Below are 24,404 nucleotides of genomic sequence, written 5' to 3' on the forward strand. Positions count from 1 at the left end.
CCAGCAAGCATTGGACACGAGGCAGAAACAATCCCTGGATGGGGCATCAGCTCATCGCAAGGTGAACACAACGCACACATACATTGGCGTCATTTTAGCGTCACCAAATCCCCAAGCCTGCATATCTTTGGAAGGAAACCGGAGCAAATTATGGAATTCCACTAGGAAGACATGGAAACTCCAGGCAGGGAACACCAGGGACACAACTTCATACGAGACAGCAGCGCTACCGCTCCAACACCGTGCTGCCCCACATGTGTAATTATTAGCAGTATTCAGTATTTAAATGAAGTTAATCTGTAAAATGTAACATACATACTTTAATGCATTTCATTATGAAAGTGATATCAAGTATAGATCTAAGGATTCTAAATGTAGAGAGAGCTGGAATATCATACATTTAATGTGTTCTGTGTGGCGATTGCTGCTTGCTGCTACTGTCAGTGCAGGAGGAAACTCCAAAAGCTCATAATGATTAACAACTGGGTCGGTTTTAAGATGATGTTTACGACTGTCTACTTCAATAATAAAATCAACAACAAGATTAAAGTGGACAGTTCAAGATTTAAACTGAAATTTCCATTTTAATCACAAAATAAACCTTTTCACTGTGTACCTAACTTTTTTTTCTCTGTGGCTCAAATACGCCGCAGTACATTCTGTTGCTGTTGTGAAGGCACAAAAGATGGTATGTGAGACCTTTAAAATGTATCGCGCCATTATGATGGGGAATATGTGACGCTTAAATATCAAAGCACCACGAATGCATTTGTATGTCGACATTTTGCTTCACCACATCGAAAAATTCATCAAACATAGAAGCACACACATCGATCCCGTAGGATCCTCAAAGCGGCTTTCTGTCACATGTCGATAGTAAAGAGAGACTATGATGTCACGTTCTCACTTTTATCACACTGTGCCCCCCGGCTTTTTTCTGGTACTGCAAATCGCACACGGATCACGTTAATTTCTGAGGACATACTCAGAGGACACGTCAAATGAACGCTGGGAACGCGTAGCAGCCATGATGCATGCGCGTACACATTTTGAATGTGAAAATATAAACCATCCCGAAGCAATTACTAGAGAGATTTTTTTTTGTAACTAATTATATTTTGTGTACTGCATTATGTGAGTTATTTCATGATTATTGTGTTATGAAAAGTGCATATTATCAAATAGTGTTTTTTTAAAAAAAGAAGTGAACAAAGGAAAGTGTATTTTGAACAAATATTATGTACTAGCAGAGCTCGTGTGCTTCGCTACAGTCGCTGTAGTTGGAATAATTATGTATCTACATGCGACTTATAGAGCTTCTTTATATACAACATTTTTGGTTTGTCCTCCTGGAGCCAAAATATCTAAATTTTCTCTATGACTAATTCGTGAACATGTTACATAAAAATAGAACGGGAAAACGGCAACACCGGGAACAACAGTAAATGAGATAAAGTAAAGTCTACCAAACACTAAATGAGATAAAGTAAAAAAGGGCAACGGCACAGCGCCGGGAACAACAGTAAAAAACAACAGTAAATGAGATAAAGTAAAAGTCTACTAAACACTAAAGTACAAAAACGAAGTAGAAAGTAACAGTAAACCGCAACACTGCCGAGAACACTGGCACACCGCGTCTACTAAACACTAAGAAACACTAAGTAGAAACACTAAAGGAAAAAATACTATTCATTAAGTTCTGCGTCTAGTAAACAGTAAATCAGTAAAGGAGAGAGGACTAAACACTAAGGAAAAAGAACGGCAAGACCGCGTCAGCTGCGGAGCTCAGCTCAGAGCGAAATGAAGTGAATGAAATGAGGTGAATGGGAGGGGAGATGATCACGTGACTCCCCCACCCGCCTTAACTCTCCATCCCTCCACAAACACACAAACACAGTCTCTCGGATCCCAACTCTCCTTTATATGTATAGATTTGGTGGAAACTAGCCTCCATTTTCCATAGGTTCAATGTATTAACATTCGTGTCTTCAACATTCGCATCATTTCCTAGGAATGTAACCTCCACATATGTTTGGGATTGACAGTATGTGCTGTATTGTTGCACACATAAGCCATGGCTGCATTTCACTGGCTCTTTTCAGGTAGAAATAAAGGGGGAGAGTGAGGGCTGTGACACAGTCAGTAACTGCCTTTGCCTCTTTTCCGTCAGATTATTTGGGTGAACTCTGACATCATTTCCGTTGTGTTCCATCCCCTATTTAAGAAGAAGGGTGAATGGAAATAAGCATTTAATTTGAACTGTGTTGCCTGACAAGAAGAATCCTCAGAGGAGACAATGTGACTTTGATTGGAAGAATAGCCGTAATACTCAACCTACAGTCCTTCATTTTGTTTTTCATATTTTCATTTTAAATGCGGTTACTAGGTTGGCTCCCCAAATCTTGACTGTGTCAGTCCTCCTACATTACAATATATACAGTGTGCCAATTTTATCCATTTATTCATTTGCAACATTTACTTAACTCTATAATTTTTTTTATAGTTGTGGGGGATGATCGTGTGCAGGACAGGAATCAACAGGGTGCCAGTCCATCACAAGGCAGAATCTGCACAAATGGCCACTTTACACTCACCATTTATCTAATCATGTAGGATGTGACAGGAAAACTGAAGCACCTGTAAAGAAACACGTGAACATGTGGAGCAAAGTTCACATAGAAAAGGAGTTAGCTGTCTTCTTTACACAATATGAATCCTGTACGCTTCTACGGGTTCAAACAGCAATAAATAACTTAGAATAGCAACCCAATATGTAGATTTAATATCAACTATTGGTAATCTCCTTACATTAAAATGGCATACATTGCTAACAAGAAAAGGACGCTTGGGCCAATGAGAGGATAGTTTCAGGGGTGTGAGCCACTGCAGCCATCACTTTGTGCATGCACTGCTGGTCAGGTAATGTTATCATGCCTGAGATGTGTACTGCCATGCCATTTCCTCCATCCTCCTGCTCTCCCTTGTCAATGCAACCTCTGACAAGTTCAAAAGTGAAATGTTTACTGTCTCTACCTATGTGATTCTAATCGGCCCAGCTTGAACGAATGTGTATGTGCGAGTGGTCCCTGCAATAGGGCAATGCCCTTTACAGCTTTGGTTTTCACCTGGTGTCTATTGCTGCCAGGAAAGTCTGTGGCATACACATGACCATCAGCTGGATTAAGTGGTGTCACATGCAGGCGCTTAGGGAGTATCAAAATGGCCCATCAAGGACAAAAACACTGAGCACAGGGCTACGCCAAAAGCAATCACTAAGCACCTCTTCTCTCTTCTTCACAGAACAGAAGAGAATTCCTAGGATGGGCCATAACATGGCTTCAGGTATGCTTCTGGAAGAACCTGCCCATCTGCCACAGGAGATACCTAAACAACTGTGATGCTTATATTTTGGATCCTGCTGATGTCGAGAGCATAACTCCACGAAGGAGAAACCTTTGAGCAAGAAGCTTACGAGGACCCAAGACATCCTACCTATTGAATTGTTTTTTCTTTTACTTTCAGTTCCATTATTAAACGGGATACACAACTGATCCCTAACCCTTTACAGTATTCTCTCTGTTTCTGTTTACAGAATGACAATGAGTTTAAAAATGCTTTATGTCTTGTTTATCTTTATTTAGTTAGAGCAAAGCCAATAAATTAACATTTAGTCACACAGACCACAGTCTAATAGGCAGGACACTTTGCAAAGCTATCATTAATTACAAAAAACATATATTTTTGTCTGCGGTAGGCTGGTGCCCCGCCTGGGGTTTGTTTCCTGCCTTGCGCCCTGTGTTGGCTTGGATTGGCTCCAGCAGACCCCCGTGACCCTGTAGTTAAGATACAGTATAGCGGGTTGAATAATGGATGGATGAATATATTTTTGTTGTGGGGGTTCCGTGGCAGATTGGTGTCTCTCCAGGATTGCTTCCTACTTTGCTCCCAGTTTTGCTGATATGCACTATATGACCAAAAGCATGTGGGCACCCTTCTAAATTTTTGAATAGATCAACACCTAACCATTTCCATTGAGAGACATTAGTAGTAGAATGGGTCATACTAAAGAGCTCAGTGACATTAACAGCACATGGCACTGCCATTGGATGCCACTTTTGCCGCAAGTCAGTATATGAAATTTCTGGCAGATTAGTGTCTGTCCAGGAATGCTTCCTACTTTGCTCCCAGGTTTGCTGATATGCACTATATGACCAAAAGCATGTGGATGCCCTTCCAAATTTTTGTGTAGATGCCACCTTTGCCACAAGTCAGTATGAGAATTGTCTGCTCTGCTAGATCTGCTCCGATCAACAGTATGTAATATGATTGTGTATCAGAACAATCTAGGAGTAACAACAGCTCAGCCATGAAATGGTGGACCATGCTCACTCACAGAGCTGGGCCGCCGAGTGCTGAAGTGTAAAGAATATAAAAAATCCCCTATCCTCTGCTGTATCACACTCAACAGAGTTCCAAACGTCCTCTGGAAGTGACATCAGCACAAGAACTGTATGTTAAGAGCTTTGTGAAATGGACATCCATGGCCAAGCAGCTGTACACAACCCTGAGATTGCAATGTTCAATGACAAGCATTGGCTGGAGTCTTGTCAAGCACCACTTCATTTGACTGTGGAGCAATGGGAACATGTCCTCTGGAGTTATGAATCACACATCCATATCTAGCAGTCTGATGGAACAAATTTAGTTTTGGCGGAGGCCAGGACAACCCTACCTTCTGGACTGCACAGTGCCTACTGTAAAGTTTGGTGGAGGAGGGATAGTTGCTGGTTTTCAGAGTTTGGGCCAAGCCCCTTGGTTTCAGTGAAGGATACTGTCAAGGCTACAGCATGCAAAAACATTTTTGACAATTGTGTACTTTCAACTTGGTGGAACTCCCTTGGAGTAGGCCCCTTTGTGTTCCAGCCAAGTCAGTAAAGACAAAGAAGGACTCAAGTGGCCTCCACAGAGGACCTCAACCCTATTAAACACTTTTGGGATGACTTGGAATGCCAGGTTTCTTGTCTGACATGAGTACCTGACCTCACAAATGCTTCTTTGGCTGAATAGGCACAAATTCCATCCGAGACACAGTCCAAAATCTTATTGAAAGCTTTCTCAGAAGAGTGGAGCCTGTTATAGCTGCAATGCAGGGGGTTGGAGGGGACAACTCCTTATTAATGCCAGTGCTTTTGGAATGGGATGTACAAAAAGCTCATATAGGTGTGATGGTTAGGTGTCCACACAATGACTTTGGGCATGCAGAAACCAGAATTGGATTATGCAGGTTTGAGAATGTTAGATTGTTTTGGGGTGCCCTGGTGTTTCATTGGCAGTCATTGCTGACATTGACCCCCATCTGTGTGGCATGCGTATTCATCATCTGTTTGTGTACTTTTTCTCCCCCAACACAAAATGTGTATGGTAGGCCGATGGATGACTTTAAATTTGGGATGTGTTTGCAAGTGTACGTTGTATCACATTTATCTCCCAGCCAGGATATGGCTATCCTTTAACATGATCACAGGTGGATACTTCTTGCAGACATCCAGCCCTCTTTATGATCATTCTCAAAATGTTAGGCAATTTAATCAAAGGTAATTAAAGGATGGCAGATGATGGGCAAACTAATGAAATAAAGTATTGTACTGACAGAAAAAAAAATAATAGAATTTATGATGGATAGCTGATTAATGCATTGTGACAAATGTCAGACACAATAACTCAGAAGAAGGCTGATGTCTGCTGCTTTTTAACTAGTGGTGCTTGTGGACTACTCCTGCTCAAATACACTTATAGAAATTTCAAAATAAAACTTCACTTTTATACTTGCAACAGGTGGTTTACAGAAATTTGTTTGGTTTCAACTATAAATACAGTACTTTGGATCAAAGTGTGAAGTACGTCACACACAACAAAAAAAAATGTTATCAGCTAAGAAATAAAAGGTTCAGTACAATGACCAAACCTGGAGGATGTGAATGATGACCTGTGCCTTTTCACTTAGAACTAGCAGGACCATGATGCCTAGCAGCTTGGACCAAGTACTAGTGAATCAGTGGAAGAGTACAAGACACACAAGAGATTTCCAAAATTTGACTTTATTGAACCAAAACAACAAGTTTGAGAAATAGATATACACACAAGTAACAATAAGACAAAAAGCAAAAAACAAATCAGCCCTTACAGTAGTTCCTGCTTTCACTTTATCCTGGGAAATGTTCAAAGTGAAAACAGTCTTTTCATTTTCATACTTGAGGAGACTCAAAACCTTCAGACTGCAGTGCTTCCTACCATACATCCTAGTTTGCAGCTTGACTGAGAGGCCATCTCTCTCTGTTTCTCACACATGTATACAATCAAAAAAATGAAAAGAACATTTTTTAACCATCAGAGTATAGCATCGTCAATGAAACTTCTGGGCTATTGATGTGGTCAGTTAAGTAGCAGAGGGGGTTGTTAATCAGTTTCATCTGCTTTGGTGTTAATGAAATTAACAACAGAGGGGCAACAATGAGACGACCCCCAAAACAGGAATGATTTAACAGCTGGAGGCCATTGACATTTTTCCCCCTCATCTTTTCAGACTGTTTTGTCACTAGTTTTGCTTTTGCCTACAGTCGGTGTCACTACTTGTAGCATGAGGCGATACCTGGACTCTACAGAGGTTGCACAGGTAGTCCAACTTCTCCAGGATGGCACATCAATACGTGCCATTGCCAGAAGGTTTGCTGTGTCTCCCAGCACAATCTCAAGGGCATGGAGGAGATTCCAGGAGACAACCTAGGAGTACTGGATAGGACTGTAGAAGGTCCTTAACCCATCAGCAGGACTGGTATCTGCTCTTTAGGGCAAGGAAGAACACGATGAGCACTGCCAGAACCTACAAAATGACCTCCAGCACGCCACTGGTGTCATTGTCTCTGACCAAACAATCAGAAACAGAGGCCCGACGTCCTCTAGTGGGCACAGTGGCACTCGGTTGGCATTTGCCATAGAATACCAGAATTGGCAGGTCCACCACTGGCGCTCTGTGCTTTTCACAGATGAGAGCCGGTTAACCCTGAACACGTGACAGACATAAAAGGATCTGGAGAAGCCGTGGAAAACATTATGCTGCTTGTAACATTGTTCAACATGACCGGTTTGGTGGTGGGTCAGTGATGGTCTGGGGAGGCATATCCATGGAGGGACAAACAGACCTCTACAAGCTAGACAACTGCACCTTGACTGCCATTAGGTATCAGGATGCAATCCTTGGACACATTGTCAGACCCTAAGCTGGTGCAGTGGGTCCTGGGTTTCTCCTGGTGCATGACAATGCCCGGCCTCATGTGTTTGCGAGAGTATGCAGGCAGTTCCTGGAAGATGAAAGGATTGATACCATTGACTGGCCCCCACACTCACTCGCCTGATCTCAATGCAATAGAACACCTCTGGGTGTGACATTATGTTTCAGTCCACCAAATGCCACTAGGTTGCACCTCAGACTGCCCAGGAGCTCAGATCTGGGAGGAGATCCCTAGGACACCATCCGTCATCTCATTAGGACGTTGTCAGGCATGCGTACAAGCACGTGGAGACCATAAAAAACTACTGAGTACGATTTGGAGTTGCTGCAATGAAATTTCTGCAAAATGGACTCGCCCGCCGCATCATTTTTCACTTTGATTTTCGGGGTGTCTTTGAATTCAGCCCTCTGTAGGTTGATCATTTTCATTTCCATCCAACGATGTGGCATCCTTTCCTTCCTAACACATTACTCATACCATATCAGCAGAGATAGCTAGCAGGATTTTTTCGCCATTGAGATCTGATGTGTTTTCAAAGTGTTCCTTTTTTTGAGCAGTTTATATGCTAATGAACAGGATAAGTATATAAACAATGATCTGTTTAGGTTTGCAGATGACACCAATCTAGCAGGAAGGGAGGTTGAACTACAATCAGCCTAACTGCTACAGAGGGACCTGGACAGCATACAGGCTTGAGTATACCTGTGGCAGATAAAAAGTAATATAAGTAAATGTAAGATATTACACAAAGGAAGATGAAGTGTTACAGTTGAATATGCTAAGGGAGGTCTGAATGTTGACCCCTTACGGGAAGTCCTTGCGAGTCATTGTGGAGTTATCATTTTCTAAATCCAGACAGTGTACAGGAGATCAAGAAGGCTAATAGTAGGTCATGTTATCTCAGGTTGTGTTGAGTGCAGCTCAAATGAGGTTATGCCTAAATAACAGTATACACAATATAAAACACACTAGTGAATCTTCATGTATACTGTAATAATATGTGCAATTATAATAATATTTGAAGTTTTTCTCCAAATTATAGCAAAAGTCGAGCAGCTCTACAGTGTCTTTTAAATTATGACTAGAATTACCCATCTAAGATGGGTTGAAATCTAAGTAATCAACATAGACCTCAGTGTTAAAGTTTACATTACGACATCTATTGGAATGTATTTTGTAATTCATGTAGTAATAAATTATATTGCATTTTTCATTCCAGGATTTTTTTTCCCATTGAGATCTGATGTGTTTTCAAAGGGTTTCTTTAATTTATTTAAGCAGTATACTTCAGACTCTAATAGCCTTGGCCAGTTTCATGTAACCAAAATAACAAAGCCTTCTCATTTATGGTTGTGTGCCTTGTGTAAGAAAGCAAGCACAATGGAGAAGGGAGACCTGTAGACAAAACGAGTTTAAGCCTCCCAAAAATGTCTTTCCATGCATGAGTCCTAATGTCAACTGACTCCATGAATACAGCAGTCCCAGTTATGAGGTGTGTGAGGTGGAATCGGCCAACTGGAAGTGACGTCAGTCAGTAGTAGGGCTGCCAACTCTCTTTCTCTGGAAATGAGGACATATGGGTTGAAAAATGAGGACTTTTGAAGACACCTTTCCTTATGATGCCTTAATACGCCTTTATACTGTCTATGTTTTTTTTTTTAAATAAACTAAACCTTTGATAGACGTTTATCACTATAATTATGATATGATGGCCACAATCACAGTCACAGGCAAACTAATAAAACATTAAATATTTTGAAAATGTCAAGCCTCCTTTCATTCTTATTTGGATAGCTTAACCTGTAGAAAATGATACACATGGTAAATTCACTCTTAGTAAAATAAAAATCAATTTACTTTATTTGCATTGTCACACACATGTGATTGGGAGACAGCCAAAGGGCCTGAATGATAGTAATTCCATGCCAGGCCATGGGGTGGCGAGATGCTCTGACTTCCTTTCTCAATCCCTTGTAGACCATCCACGGGAAATCCCACAGGATTCCAGCGTCACTGATGACGTCACTTCCGGTTTCGACATACTGTACAAAGCCGCCATCTTTAGCAAGCAAAGTCAGTTCTGTTTTGGATTCGTACTTGTGAACATCTCACCATTATTTAATACTTTTGCTGCCAAGGCGCATTATACAGGTGACTACCCCAAACCTTTTTGATGACTTTGTGTCGTTTTTGTGGCAGCATTTATCTACATTCTTTAATATTTTTCCACTGAAACTATTTTTCTCAATAAATCTGGGTTCTTGGATAAATATGAATAGAAATCTTCACGTAGCATGCTACTGAAATTGAATCTTGGGAGCATTAGCCTCTTAATTGAATCTGTTCTGCCCTTTCAAAAACAAGGAGATTTGCTGTTCATGTACTCTGTGCACTTTCTTTTTGGCATAATGTGTATTCCTGAATTTATGTAAATGAAAGAATTCTGAAAATATTATTAAATTACTTGAAGAAGTGACTTATTACTTGATCAACTGATAACTAAAAAGATATTGCTTTTTTATGCCAGAATAAATGTGTGATTTCTTTTTAATTAACTGAAACTTTAATTGTTGACTCATTCATTTACAATTATGAATCCATTTTGGAGCAACGGGTGGTAATAACAATATCCATCCATCCATCCATCCATTATCCAACCTGCTATATCCTAACTACTGGGTCATGGGGGTCTGCTGGAGAAAATCCCAGCCAACACAGGGCGCAAGGCAGGAAACAAACCCCAGGCAGGGCGGCAGCCAACCGCAGGGCACACACACCCACTCCCCAAGCACACACTAGGGACAATTTAGGATCGCCAACGCACCTAACCTGCATGTCTTTGGACTGTTTGAGGAAACCAGAGCACTGGGAGGAAACCCACGCAGACACGGGGAGAACATGCAAACTCCGCAATAACAATATTTTCCATTAAAATATTACATAGCAGGACTTACTCGCACTTAAATATGATGGACTGTACCTGGATATCCGAAATCTCTTGTTTAACCAAGCTGCTGAAAGAAGACCCAAAAATAAGATCTCACACAGATAATGTGAAATTGTAATTCGATTTTGAATAAATTCACTTAATGATGGTGAATTAGGATTACAAACATTTAAGGAAAGGAACAGCATTTATAATGAACTGTTTACTCGCCAAGAAGATAAAGCTGAGTTCAAAAGATGAAGAGAAAAAGCCAAGTTGGAAAGACATCAAATATTATCATTAATATCTGCGTTGTTTACTACTAGAATGGAAGTGAAGATTCTGCGACAAAAGTGTGAGCACTGTTTCCGCTAATCCTGATTCGTGTACAGCTTTCGGTTTTTACCAATGATAAGGATATGGAAATTTTTAAATTTTAAGAGCCAAAATTCTGGACATTTCCAAAATGTTATAAATTCCTCCTAGGCAGTCCATGGTGCATTAAAAATTGGCAGCCCTAGTCAGTAGCTTTCAGCCAATGACCGGATATACAGCTAGAATCAGAGGCAAGGCATTAGGTGACATTGCCAACCCTCTGCCTGGGGTAGTTGACGAGCCTTGAAGTTGTCTCCCAAACATACGTGTGTTATATTATTAAACTAAAGACCCATTCACACCTAAATGTTATTCTGATGTTTTAGTGCTAGACCAGAAACTTCTAAACTGCATATAAAGTTATTTGCCATTATTTTCAACAACTCCATTCACATCTTCGCAAGCACCGCATCACTAGTGTGACCTTTCTATAAGTCAGTATCCTACTGTCAATTGGCTGTCCATAGAAACGTCACTCCATTGACCACAGTAGGCATGACATGGGTAAAAAGACCTGTGCACACACACCTAATTCTGATTCCTTCAGTCTTATGGATCAGATGTCTTTTTGAAGTATGTGTAGATTGGAGTGAGAAGATCAAATTAGATATCATTCCAGATATGAACTCTGGTTCACCAAGCTAACCTCATCTCACAATTCATAATTAGTCCCATAACAATAACAAAGGTAAGGGGCTGAAAACCCATAAGCAATGATGGAAGATAGCCAAGTTCAGTTGTGTGGGCCAGCAGTGCCAAATCTCTCTGAGATACATCCTGTGCATTCGGAGCAGAGTAAAGGATGGCTGGAGGGCGTCTTTAATGAATGTTTTATTGCCTTTGAGGAGAGACTAAAAATGCCATCTAGTTTTAATTTTTCAACTGACTATTAAATCAATTAAAACAAGTCATTTGACTCATCATTCTTTATGAAAATGGTTTACAACAAAACATTGTTAACCCAAATTATCATCTCAAATTTCCAATATACAGTATTAAAAACTCCCACTTTGATAAAAGACAAATTGTAACATCTTAGGGTGGATGAGAGTAAAGCCCCCTGGCATTTCTAAATTCATTCTCTTGCAGATTATACATCCCCTAACAGTCAAAAAGAGCTCCATGTTCTTTGGATGAAAGACCAATGTTTAATTTTAATTTTTAATATCAAGCCTTACAAAAAAAGTAACGTATCTTTCCTAGCAATTGTTATTCTCAAGGCGGTGTCCTTTCCATTGCAGCACAGCATGGTGGTTTCATAGCTAACATCACATTCCCTGTTCAAATCGTGGCTAACTGTCTCTCTGAGTGAGGTCTGCATATTCTTTCCATGCACTTAATGAGCTTTCTGCTGACACACTTCAAAGACATCCATGGTAGATCGAGTGGAGACTCCAGTTTGGTTTGACTTTAGTGAATGAGTGAGTGAGTGTGCTCTGCAATGGACTGACACTTCAGCCAATGAAATTAGATGAATGACTTCAGAAAAATTAATGGATATATAAGGCTTCACAATGGTGGCTCAGTGCCTAGTGTGCAGAGTGCAGCTGGATGATAAATTGGACTGGACTGCCAATACTGATTCTCTGTGCAAGAGAGGACAGAGCCGACTATACTTCCTTAGAAGGCTGGCGTCCTTCAACATCTGCAATGAGATGCTGCAGATGTTCTACCAGATGGTTGTGGCGAGCGCCCTCTTCTACGGGGTGGTGTGCTGGGGAGGCAGCATAAAGAAGAAGGATGCCTCACGCCTGGACAAACTGGTGAGGAAGGCAGGCTCTATTGTAGGCACAGAGGTGGACAGTTTGACATCTGTGGCAGAGCGACGGGTGCAGTGCAGACTCCTGTCAATCATGGAGAATCCACTACATCCACTGAACAGGATCATCTCCAGACAGACAGAGGAGCAGCTTCAGCGACAGACTGCTGTCACCGTCCTGCTCCACTAACACTGAGGAGACCCCACATATGTGACTCTTCAATTCCACCCGGGGGGTAAACGTTAAGGTTATACAAAGTTATCGTCTGTTTTTCCTGCATTTTCATCACTCCACTATCAAACCTAACAATCCTCTCTTTCCTGGATGTATATTTACAGTGCCTACTGTCATGCACGTGCACAAAGGGGACCCCTTATGGGCTCTAGTAATGGTAATAAAACTCCCCACTCTAAGGGTTAGCACTGTGTAATAAAGTCCTTTCTCTTCCTCCTTCTGATAGTTTTACCACCTCTGACGTCACTTCTGGTGCCCACCCTCCTGGACCCACATCTTCCTGACATAAGTTCTCAGAGCCAGAAGATCTGCCATCTTAGCTCAGTTCTTTTATGAACTTGCATCTGTGAAGACATTTCTGCAATTGTTTGCATGTTTTCTTTGCCTGAAATCATTCAATTATGTAGGGTTACCAGGGTGGTACCCCCAGTCTTATCATGATCATCTGTGTTCTCTTACACTGCAAACAAGTTTTCTTTTGCTGAGGCTACTTTAGAGTAACAGCATCAGATAAACTCTTGCCTCTGTCTACCATCGAAGAGAGCTTAATTATTGCAAATTATTAATAGATATCCGGGAGGCTGAGCACCGCCTCATATTTTATTTCTGTCAGAGAATTTATAAACTCAGTAGAGAGGTGGATATTATTATCAGTGCAGTACTGTGAGGGTGAGGACAGACAGATAAACTAAACCATTGGTGGCGAGCAGCTCAATTAGATTTAGACATAACAAAAAATGTAGCAAGCGCTTGGTTATCTTCATCAATTGAACTTGCTCTTTTAAAAAGTGCTTGTGCTGAACAGTAAATGTGGCACCCTTAAGACGTGACACTCTAATGTTAAGAGAAAGGTACTATTTCACAGTGTGCATTATGTGTAATAATTGATTAAATAAAGAACAGGAGACTAAATACTCCACTCTCCTCTGCAGCTGAACATAGCGTTCCTTTTCCTTGTGGACAATCACCAGCATTTCATTACATTATGCTATTTATTTCTCCATTACATTAAATTGAGGATTTACTAATGAAAAGCAGGAACATTATTTATTACTTACTGCACCAAGAATTTCAGATTTAATCGTTAAAAAGAAAACTAAAACAAAGCACTTTGTTGAGGGGAGTTTAGACTGAGCCAAATGTAATTAGATAGCAGTAGCAGAAAAAAAAAAAAGCAATCATTATGGTGTCATTAAGGTAAAAGTTCCAACCAGAGAGAGCTCCCAGTCCATCAGTGCCTAAATGGGAATTAAAGACCACCTCCTCTCTCCTCTATATTCCTTTATGATGTTAAATTAATTAAAATTTTACCAGGTCCTCATTACAATGTAAGACTCGTACACTGGTGTTTCCTAGTTCAGATTCTGGAGAGCCACTGCTGGTGCTGGATTGTATTTCAACTGGGCACTTATTCATTACCCAATACTTTTGATTAAAATAATAATTTGCTTGATTAGGAATTTTTAAACAGGTTTCATTTGCCCTCATTTTTGCAACAGAACAAGTTCATTATAGTTATTTGCTGGTATATATAAATGAAGTGAAAAAGAGCAGCCTAATACAAAGTCAATGTCAATATGTGGTCTATTGCTTCACGATGCTGTCCATAAGCTAAAATGATAATATTTTATCTCTATGTTAAAACAATTGAGGGTTCTGAGGGGCTAGAGTCTCTTACTAGATGTTTTGGGCAAAAGGCAGGTGCCAAAATTGGACGGGACAACAAATCTTTTCTATTGGCACATTCTTGTACGCAGTAATAGACATGATTTTATCTTGATGGGCATTCCCAGTGGCACAGGACCCAGGCCAGGTCACAGATGTCTTCCACTCTCTTTAGGTTTCAAATATGAATTATGTACCACATTTAAATTGTGCATATTGTTTCAGAACTCAATTGATTCTAAATTTTAGTTCTGCGAAAATAACCCGTAGCAAGTTTCCAACAATGTCCCCATTTTCTTCTTCAAGAGTCTGCCGTAATTGTGTGGGGATTGATTTGTCCTTAATTAAATTTTTCTTTTTGTAAAAAATTGACTGATTTGTATGGATTGCAATAAAATTAATAAAACTTCAAAAAAAAAAAAAAGAGCCATAATTATGTGTCTGTCTGGTCACCATGTCTCTGTCATTCTAACAAATGGCACATCACAACAATTGTAGTAATAAAAAGCATTGCGTTTCTCGTTCTAACAGATGGCACATTAGAACAGATGTGCCATCTGTTGGAATGAAAAATGCAATATAATTTATTATTACATGAATTACAAAATACATTCCAATAGATATCATAATGTAAACTTTAACACCAAGGTCTATGTTGATTACTTAGATTTCAACCCATCTTAGTTGGGTAATTCTAGTCATAATTTGAAAGACACTGTAGAGCTGCACCGCTTGTGCTTTAATTTGGAGAAAAACTTCAAATATTATTATAATTGCACATATTATTACAGTATACATGAAGATTCACTAGTGTGTTTTATATTGTGTATACTGTTATTTAGGCATAACCTCATTTGAGCTGCACTCAACACAACCTGAGATAACATGACCTACTATTAGCCTTCTTGATCTCCTGTACACTGTCTGGATTTAGAAAATGATAACTCCACAATGACTCGCAAGGACTTCCCGTAAGGGGTCAACATTCAGACCTCCCTTAGCATATTCAACTGTAACACTTCGTCTTCCTTTGTGTAATATCTTACATTTACTTATATTACTTTTTATCTGCCACAGGTATACTCAAGCCTGTATGCTGTCCAGGTCCCTCTGTAGCAGTTAGGCTGATTGTAGTTCAACCTCCCTTCCTGCTAGATGGGTGTCATCTGCAAACCTAAACAGATCATTGTTTATATACTTATCCTGTTCAATAGTATGTCTACTGCTCAAAAAAGGAACACTTTGAAAACACATCAGATCTCAATGGCGAAAAAATCCTGCTGGCTATCTCTACTGATATGGAACGAGTAATGTGTTAGGAAGGAAAGGATGCCACATCGTTTGATGGAAATTAAAGTGATCAAGCTACAGAAGGCTGAATTCAAAGGCACCCCAAAAATCAAAGGGAAAAAATGATGCGGCAGGAGAGTCCATTTTGCTGAAATTTCATTGCAGCAACTCAGTAGTTTGTATTGCCCCCACATGCTTGTATACATGACTGACAACGTCGGTTTGGGGTAGCCGTGCTCCTAATTGATGGATGGTGTCCTGAGTGATCTCCTCCCAGATCTGGACCAGGGCATCACTGACCGTTAGGGCAGTCTGAGGAGTAACCTGGCAGCCTTGGATGGACTGAAACATAATGTCACACCCAGAGGTGTTCTATTGGATTGTGGTCAGGCGAATGAGTGGGGGGAGGGGGGGGGATAGTCAATGGTATCAATTCCTTCATCCTCCAGGAACTGCCTGCATTCTCTCGCCACATGAGGACGGGCATTGTTGTGCACCAGGAGAAACCCAGGACCCACTGCACCAGCTTTGGGTCTGACAATGGGTCATTTCATCCTGATACCTAATGGCAGTCAAGGTGCCATTATCTAGCCAGTAGAGGTCTATGTGTCCCTCCATGGATATGCCTTCCCAGATCATCACTCACCCACCACCAAACCGGTGTGCTGAATGATCTTACAGGCAGCATAACGTTCTTCATGGCTTCACATATGCTCAGGGTGAACCTGCTCTCATCTGTGAAAAGCACAGGGTGTCAGTCGTGGACCTTCCAATTCTGGTATTCTATGGCAAATGCCAATCGAGCTCCATTGTGCTGGGCAGTGAGCACAGGGCCCACTACAGGACGTTGGGCCCTCAAGCCACCCTCATGAAGTCTGTTACTGATTGTTTGGTCTGCTGGAGGTCATTTTGTTAGCTCTGGCAGTGCTCATTCTCTTCCTCCTTGCCCAAAGGAGCAGATACTGGTTAGTCCCGCTAATGGGTTAAGAACCTTCTACGGCCCTGTGCAGCTCTCCTAGAGTAACTGCCTTTCTCCTGGAATCTCCTCCATGCCTTGAGACTGTACTAGGAGACACAGCAAATTTTCTGGCATTGATGTGCTATCCTGGAGAAGTTGGACTACCTGTGCAGCCTCTGTAGGGTCCAGGTATTCCTCATTACCACGAGCCCACAACACAGTCCAAAGCACAACACAAGCATAATACTTTATTTTTCTTCTTCTCTCTTTCTCCTCCACTCCTCCTCAGCAAGCTTTAACTCCATCCTCCCGACTCAGGCTCCTTTTATAACACCCCCGGAAGTGCTCCAGGTGCTTGATAAGCTGCTCTGTAGGGCTCAGCTGCAGCTACAGCACCCCCTGGCAGCACCCACGGATCCCAACAGGGCTGCACCAAACTCCGACTCCCATGAAGCCCTACGGATGTCCTAGGCACCCAGGAGGCTGCCATCTAGCATTCTTGGGGAGGTACTGTCGTGTCCAGGCTTGCTCCCCAGGTCTATACAAGGGAGAGGCGTCCTGGCCAGGCAAAGGCCCCTGACACCTCTCATTTCAACCATATCCTCTGCCTGCTCCTCAAAACAACTTTTGTCCTGTGGAAAAAAAAGTGCTAGAATAGGAAAAAAAAATTCTAGATATGTGTTAATAACATGCATATAGATGCATAAAACAATCCAGAAACCTCATATAAATTTATCATAACAACTGTAAGACAGCTACCCAGAGCGAAATTTTCGGTTTGCCTGTTCATAAGCTTCCATTTATCCTAAGCCATTTAGATGATTACAGTAATCCCTCCTCAATCGCGGGGGTTGCGTTCCAGACCCCCCCGCGATAGGTGAAAATCCGCGAAGTTGAAACCATATGTTTGTATGGTTATTTTTATATATTTTAAGCCCTTATAAACTCTCCCACACTGTTAACATTATTAGAGCCCTCTAGACATGAAATAACACCCTTTAGTCAAAAGTTTAAACTGTGCTCCATGACAAGACTGAGATGGCAGTTCTTTATCACAATTAAAAGAATGCAAACATATCAAAGGAGCGCCATCAGGAGCAGATAATGTCAGAGAGAGCGCTCGCTAAGAAAAGCAAACAATCAAAAAATCAATACGTGCTTTTAAGTACGCAGAAGCATCGCGATAAAGCGGCATTTTGTAGAGGAGCGTCCGTATCTTCTAGGCAAACAGTCTCTGTGCAAACAGCCCCTCTGCTCACACCCCCTCCGTCAGGCAGAGAGAGTGAGAGAGACAGAGAAAAGCAAACAATCAAGCACCGTGCGGGAAGCATATCTTATATCATTAAGGAGTTTTAGTTAATATGTAATACATGCTCTGATTGGGTAGCTTCTAAGCCATCCGCCAATAGCGTCCCTTGTATGAAATCAACTGGGCAAACAAACTGAGGAAGCGTGTAGCATAAATTAAAAGACCCATTGTCTGCAGAAATCCATGAACCAGCGAAAAATCAGTGATATAAATTTAGATGTGCTTACATTTAAAATCCGCGATAGAGTGAAGCCACGAAAGTCGAAGCGCGATATAGCGAGGGATTACTGTATAGTTTAACATCATTGTATAGTCATTGTTGGTTATTTTCCTACTTTTTCACACAATTTTATTCCGCTTGCCCTCTCTGTTTCTTTCGGTCAAATTTTGCGGTCAATTTTTTATCCACTTTTACCAAACTGATTTCCTTCAAACTTTGCATGCTTGTTGATCCTCCGGTGCCATTGCAATATTTAATCAGTTTTGACCCTGGATTTGTACGTTAATTATGTCAAGTTTAAATTTCTTATTTCCTTATAGTAATAGTGATTACAAACTATATAGAGCTTTTAGCCAACACAAATATATATGAAAATTTAGTGGTTTTGATTAAGTGGTTAGTGTGTTGGATTCAAGACCAATGTCAACAAACTAACAAAAAATCATTTTGATTAAATGATATAGAAGTTTTATGAAATTACTTCAATATGACAGTTAAGCAGCATTGGTCAAGTGGTTAGCGTGTTGGACGTTCAATCAAATGGTCAACATTTCGAGACCAAAGTACACAAACTATTTTTTTTTTAATATTACCAATTTTTCAGCATTTATATACAAATTTGGCGAAATACTCTTTTCAGTGATTTGGTCATATTGGCTCAATGGATAAAGTGTTGAGCTTTTTCTAAGAAAGATTGAAGGTTCAGTTCTCTAATGGACAATCACATTTCCAGCACTTCACACGTGTAAGTTTTCACCATGGTTAGGATTTTCTGAAATGAGAAATTAACATGAATGAACGGTTTGTTTCCCTTTAAGATTGTAGGTTCGATTCCAGTCTGTTGCTAATGTCATTTCCTTCCCATCTAAGTCAAGGTTTTCATATCGTGCCAAGGACTGTGTGGCATTAGGGTGGCTAAAATATATATAAAAAAAGATTTTTAAGTGACACAATTTTATTCAAAAATGCATTAAAAGGTATAAAATAATTGTTTTTGTTGTGTTAAGATTTTGTTTGTCACATGTGACTAAAAATAAAATAGTGTGGTGCCCATAACAGAATTAATTTAATTCAATTAAAATGCATAAATTACTTAACACTTACAATTTGAAAATATTTCTATTTATAACCATTACTCTACATACCTTAATCAACTTTTATACTGTATGATGTGTCATTTTCTTTCCATTGTTAAGCTGGTTAGAAATTTCATCTAACAACAGTTACTGCAGCCAAGCCACTGTTATTTTCTTTCTTAGAAAAGTTTTAAACTTCACCTGAAGGGACCACAATTTGGCAGAGGACTAGGGAGGACATGGATTATCAGATCTTCTCCAGTTTTTTTGATTTTATTTTTACTCTGTTGACACCTATCCTTTTAGAAATGGTTTAAAACACATATGGAAATCCTCACTGTTTGTGGATTCTGTTCCCATGGATTTTGTGACAGCCACGTTATACGCTTGCCTATTTTACTTCATGTGTAGCAGATAAAAACTTCTGACAGGTCTACTATGCAGTAGCAAAATGTAAGGTTGAGCAATAACAGGTCTGTGATGCCCTTTGATATCCGGGTCTCCACATGCGCTACACTGAATGGATTAGCGTGTGTCTACAAGGCCCTGAGTGGTGTGGGTAAGCCATTGAACCCCATTCGTGAGAGAGACTGAGGCTTGAAATTGTTCACCATGAACTAGGAACTTCCAGTAAGTGCTTGTTGCTCAAATTAAGTCTGTGCCCTTTGTACACATTGCCCATCGCTACTGCTAATTGAATGATTTAGTGAGGTCCTCAGAATGGCCTCCTGTTGTGGTTGATCAGAGCCTCTGGTGGAGCACCTAGAAGACAATTGGGGCCTCATGCATAACGCCATGCATAAAATTCGCACTATAACATGACGTAAGCACAAAAGCCGAAATGTGCTTACGCACAGAAAAATCCAGATGCAGGAATCTGTGCATTAGCCAACTTCCACATTCTTCCGCTACATGAATCCCGATCAGCGTGAAAAGTAACACTCGTGCACGTGCGTGCTGACCCGCCCCGTCTCCTCCCAGAACTACGCCTCTTTGAATATGCAAATCAATATAAATAGCCCTTAAACTCAGTGTTCTGTGAAAAGACAATGGAAAAAGCAAGAGGGAAAATGGAAGAATTTCAGCGAATATCAAGTGGAGGCAAGGAAAAAACATACTATTTCAAATAAACCGTGGTATAATCAACAAAAAGGAAGTTGATCGACTGACATAGCATGTCGGAGAAACTTGAAAGCTCAAGTTCACAAAGTCGCACAGTGCCCAAAATAAAAAAGAAGTTGTCACATATCAAAGTCGCATATGAGTGTCATATGAAAGCTTATTAGGGTACAGAGAAAAAAAAGGCACACAGTAGGAAAAAAGCACGAAATGTCAACTTCAATCTCGAAATTTTCACTTTAATTACGTAGTTTATTTTGTCATTAAAGTAGAACATCATAAACTTCATCTTAAAATTGTTTAATTAACCAGTTTCTCAAATCACATCGTAATTAAAGTAGCCCGTTAAATGCTTTGTTTTGTATTTGATCATTTGCTCTATGTGTGTGAATCACTACGTGCTTCCGCTTTCTCTTTCTCCGACTGTTCACAGAATCCATTACATTCGTGATATTACAGCTCTCTGAATAATTAAAATACTGAGATGTATACATGATATCTTTTTCATGATAATAGGAGTTAAAGCACGTTATTAAACAGGGGAACACGGTGCGTGATTGTGCACGACCTTCGATGAAATTATTGTAGCAGTACTGTCTCTTTCAAACGTACTAACCTCCAATTCCTGTGCTTACTTTTCTTTCTCAACATACCCAATCACCACACAATCAGCTCTGTAATAGACGTTAAGCCATCTGTAAGCTTACAACGACGATTCTTGAAAACTTAAGGAACATTGAAATATCTTTGCAGTACATGTTTAATTATTCTATCCATCTCTCCTTCCAGTGTCGCGTCAGCCCCAGAAAGAATACAGCACAAGGTAAGATCAATCCGTGAACTTGCTAGCGCTGTGTCCTTACATGTTTAATTATGAACAATACAGGTTATTTAAATAAAGTTAAAGTTTTATCTGTATAATATAATCAACATATTTTGCTGCATTTCATCTTAAAAATGATATCGTCATCATATGTAAATACGCGCTTTATAAAGTGGTGCAGGTTGTGCAATATTATAACTGTAGTACAAGTTTACAGTGAGGTGATTGTACTTATAAGTACAAACAGTTCTACGAGGAGCACTTGATGGACTGATTGAGTGCGTTTATAGTTCTTGGGATGAAACTGTTTGTGAACCGTGAGGTCCGTACAGGAAAGGCTTTGAAGCGTTTTGCCGTGGCTGAGACAGCGCGTGCTTGATACTGTATACCGATAATTCTCTTTCCGTTCAGCTGCTGCTGTGATTCCCCACTCAGATACACTGAATTAAATACTCCGAGTGGTGCAGTGAGAGTAATATGGAAAAAGGTGGTCCACTGTGGCAACCCTTAACGGGAGCAGCTGAAAGAAGAAAAAGAAGGTGCAGTGAGAGTAACAACGCTAAAGCAATTATGGTATTTGGAATACTATGACTATTCCCTGGACCATTATATTGTTACAAGTTAATTACAATCAGATGCATTACACTGATAAACAATATGCGGTTGGTTTCAGTGTATTTATAAAGCCGCAGCAGTAATGTGGTTCTAAGAAATAAAGAGTAACCACACAGGAACAGTAGCACTGCTTTGACACTGGGTGTCGCCAGTCTGCAAAACAGAGCGGAGAACTTGCGTACGACAAGGTATGAGGTACCGTGGAAATGTGCGTGGCTTTACGCCAAGTGTAGGTTTTATACATTGCGATTTGAACGTGGAAATGTTCTTACACAACATTTCTGTGCGTACGCACCATTTATGCATGAAGCCCTTGGACTTGACTATCTAGAGGATGTAAAAGTTATAACAAGGTTTTTGCGGGTGAACCTGTGGAAGAATCTTTACTGAGCCTTGACTGTGCAGGAGCGGAGGGCCAGCATGTCTGTCCAATCCTGTTTCACCACAACGATCCTGTCCCTAAACCAGTATCCTGTTGAAACCAAACCCCATTTTTCCAATAGGATCAATGCTTCAGTATCAGTGATTTGTGTATTCATGGGTTTTTACGAACATAACACATTGAGGGAAACGAATATGGACTTTCTAAACATCAATGATATATGAATCCAGACACCTGTCAGAATTAATGGAGTACTTGCTGGCGCATTATCTGAGCATTGATGCAAATATTGTAATAAACTGAACACTAAAGAGTTCAAACTTACAGTATCTGTTTCAAACCACAATTCTTTATCTACCAATACTCTAAGAAAGTTTGCCACTGACCTTGATATAATTGACTGGTACCACGCTATTAACCTACCTGCCAAATCTTTTTCTTCTTTTCACAGAAACATTAAGTCCCAGTCTTACACTGACTGTATTTGAATTTCTCAGTCTTTCTCTTCATGGAGGGGGTTTGTCTCTCTGACAGGGCTAATTACTGATTATAAAACTAAAATAGTCATTGGACTCTTCTTTCTCACAGTAGACATCAAAACGGTTGATTTAAATAACTGTATTCTGAATGAAATTTAAACCAGAAAAATTACTTTTTATTAAATCTATCCTCAACAGATTTGGGGTAGATGCTCTAAGAAAGCAAATCATTACAAAATACTAATTACTTCCTTCAAATTGTAACAGAAGTATTTTACTCATTACTTCCTAGAAAAAGTAATTACATTACTAATTACAAAATAAGCAAGTTTGAGAATGTTGCATTGTGCTGTGTTGTGTGGTCGAATTAATTTAGCTTAGGCTGCAAGAGACAGTAAACAGCTGTACCCTTAGGGTAAAACCATGTATGTATATATATATATATATATATATATATATATATATATATATATATATATATATATATATATATATATATGTATATTGTGGAGCCGACCCGGACACAGACAGGCGGACATGTTGTTTCTCAACCACCACACGTTTATTTACACTATTTACAATGGTCACACAGACCCAATTCAGTGCAAAATCCCCAAATACTCTCAGTCCTGGCCACAAATGCCTCTCTTCGGGCCGCCTCCACACCTCCTCTGTGCTTCGTCCTTCCTCCTCCCGACTCCAGCGCTGAATGAATGGAGACGGCCCCTTTTAAACATTCCTTGGATGAGCCCCAGGTTTTCCCGGCATTCCTCCTCTGGCCACGCCCCAGCGTGGCGGAAGTGCCGGCTGTCCTCCTGGCAACTCTCCGGGTGCTGTCCTAAATCTTCCCCCCAGCACTTCCTGGTGTGGCGGAAGTGCTGGGGTAACAGGTCCCCAAGGCATTGGGGCTCCTCCTGGTGGTGACCAAGGGCCCCTACAGGGTGAAGCTTCAATGCCCTGTACCCGTGGCCCCCAGAGCAACCAGGAAGGCGGCCCCCACGTGATCCAGGGTGGGCTCTGACCCTCTTCTGGTCCCTCACGGCGTCCCGGCCGGGTCGTTGCCCCTGGCATCCCTGACAATATATATATATATATATATATATATATATATATATATATATATATATATATACAGTATATATATATTGTCACACACGTGCGAGTAGGAGGCAGCTAAAGGGCTCGAGTAATTGTAATAAAACATCCGAACAGGGGGCGGCGGAGTGCACTGACTGTCTTTCTCAGTTCCCTACAGACGTCACTTCTGAAACCGGCCCCTTTGATGACGTCACTTCCGAAGCCGGCCCCTTTGATGACGTCACTTCTGGTTCCGGTCCCTTTGACGTCACTTCCTCTCAAGACCTTTAAAGCCTCCATCTTGGCCTACTATAGTCAGTTCTGTTTTGGACTCTGTGAGATGCACATCGTTTCTTTGATAAGAAAACCCATTTGCAGCTGGGAAAAAACAATATACGGGTGGCTGCCCCAAACCTTTATGATGTCTTGGATTCGTTTTTATGACAGTGGCGTAGTCGGCTGGATGAAGTCCCAGAAGAAACCGGAACTCGGAGAGGTGATGAACCAGGTAGGAGAGTACCGGGGCCGAGTTTTTGGGGGTCAGGAAGGACTTAGTACAGGCTCCGCTCCTCAAATACAACCCCGGGCGTATAACTTACCAAATGGAGAATGTGAGGGGGACATACAGGCGTAGGCTGGTTTCTGGGGATGAAACAAAAAGGGCTTATTATGTTCTCTCGGAGGAGAGAGCTGAGCCGCCCATTGGGACTGAGGTCCCAGATAAATATGGGCTATCCCCAGTCCAGCAGGTGAAAATAATAAAAAACTGGACACTTGATCCAGAGAGATCAGTCCAGGAGCAGGCGA

Source organism: Polypterus senegalus, chromosome 14, assembly GCF_016835505.1.
Source record: "Polypterus senegalus isolate Bchr_013 chromosome 14, ASM1683550v1, whole genome shotgun sequence".
Lineage (NCBI taxonomy): Eukaryota > Metazoa > Chordata > Cladistia > Polypteriformes > Polypteridae > Polypterus > Polypterus senegalus.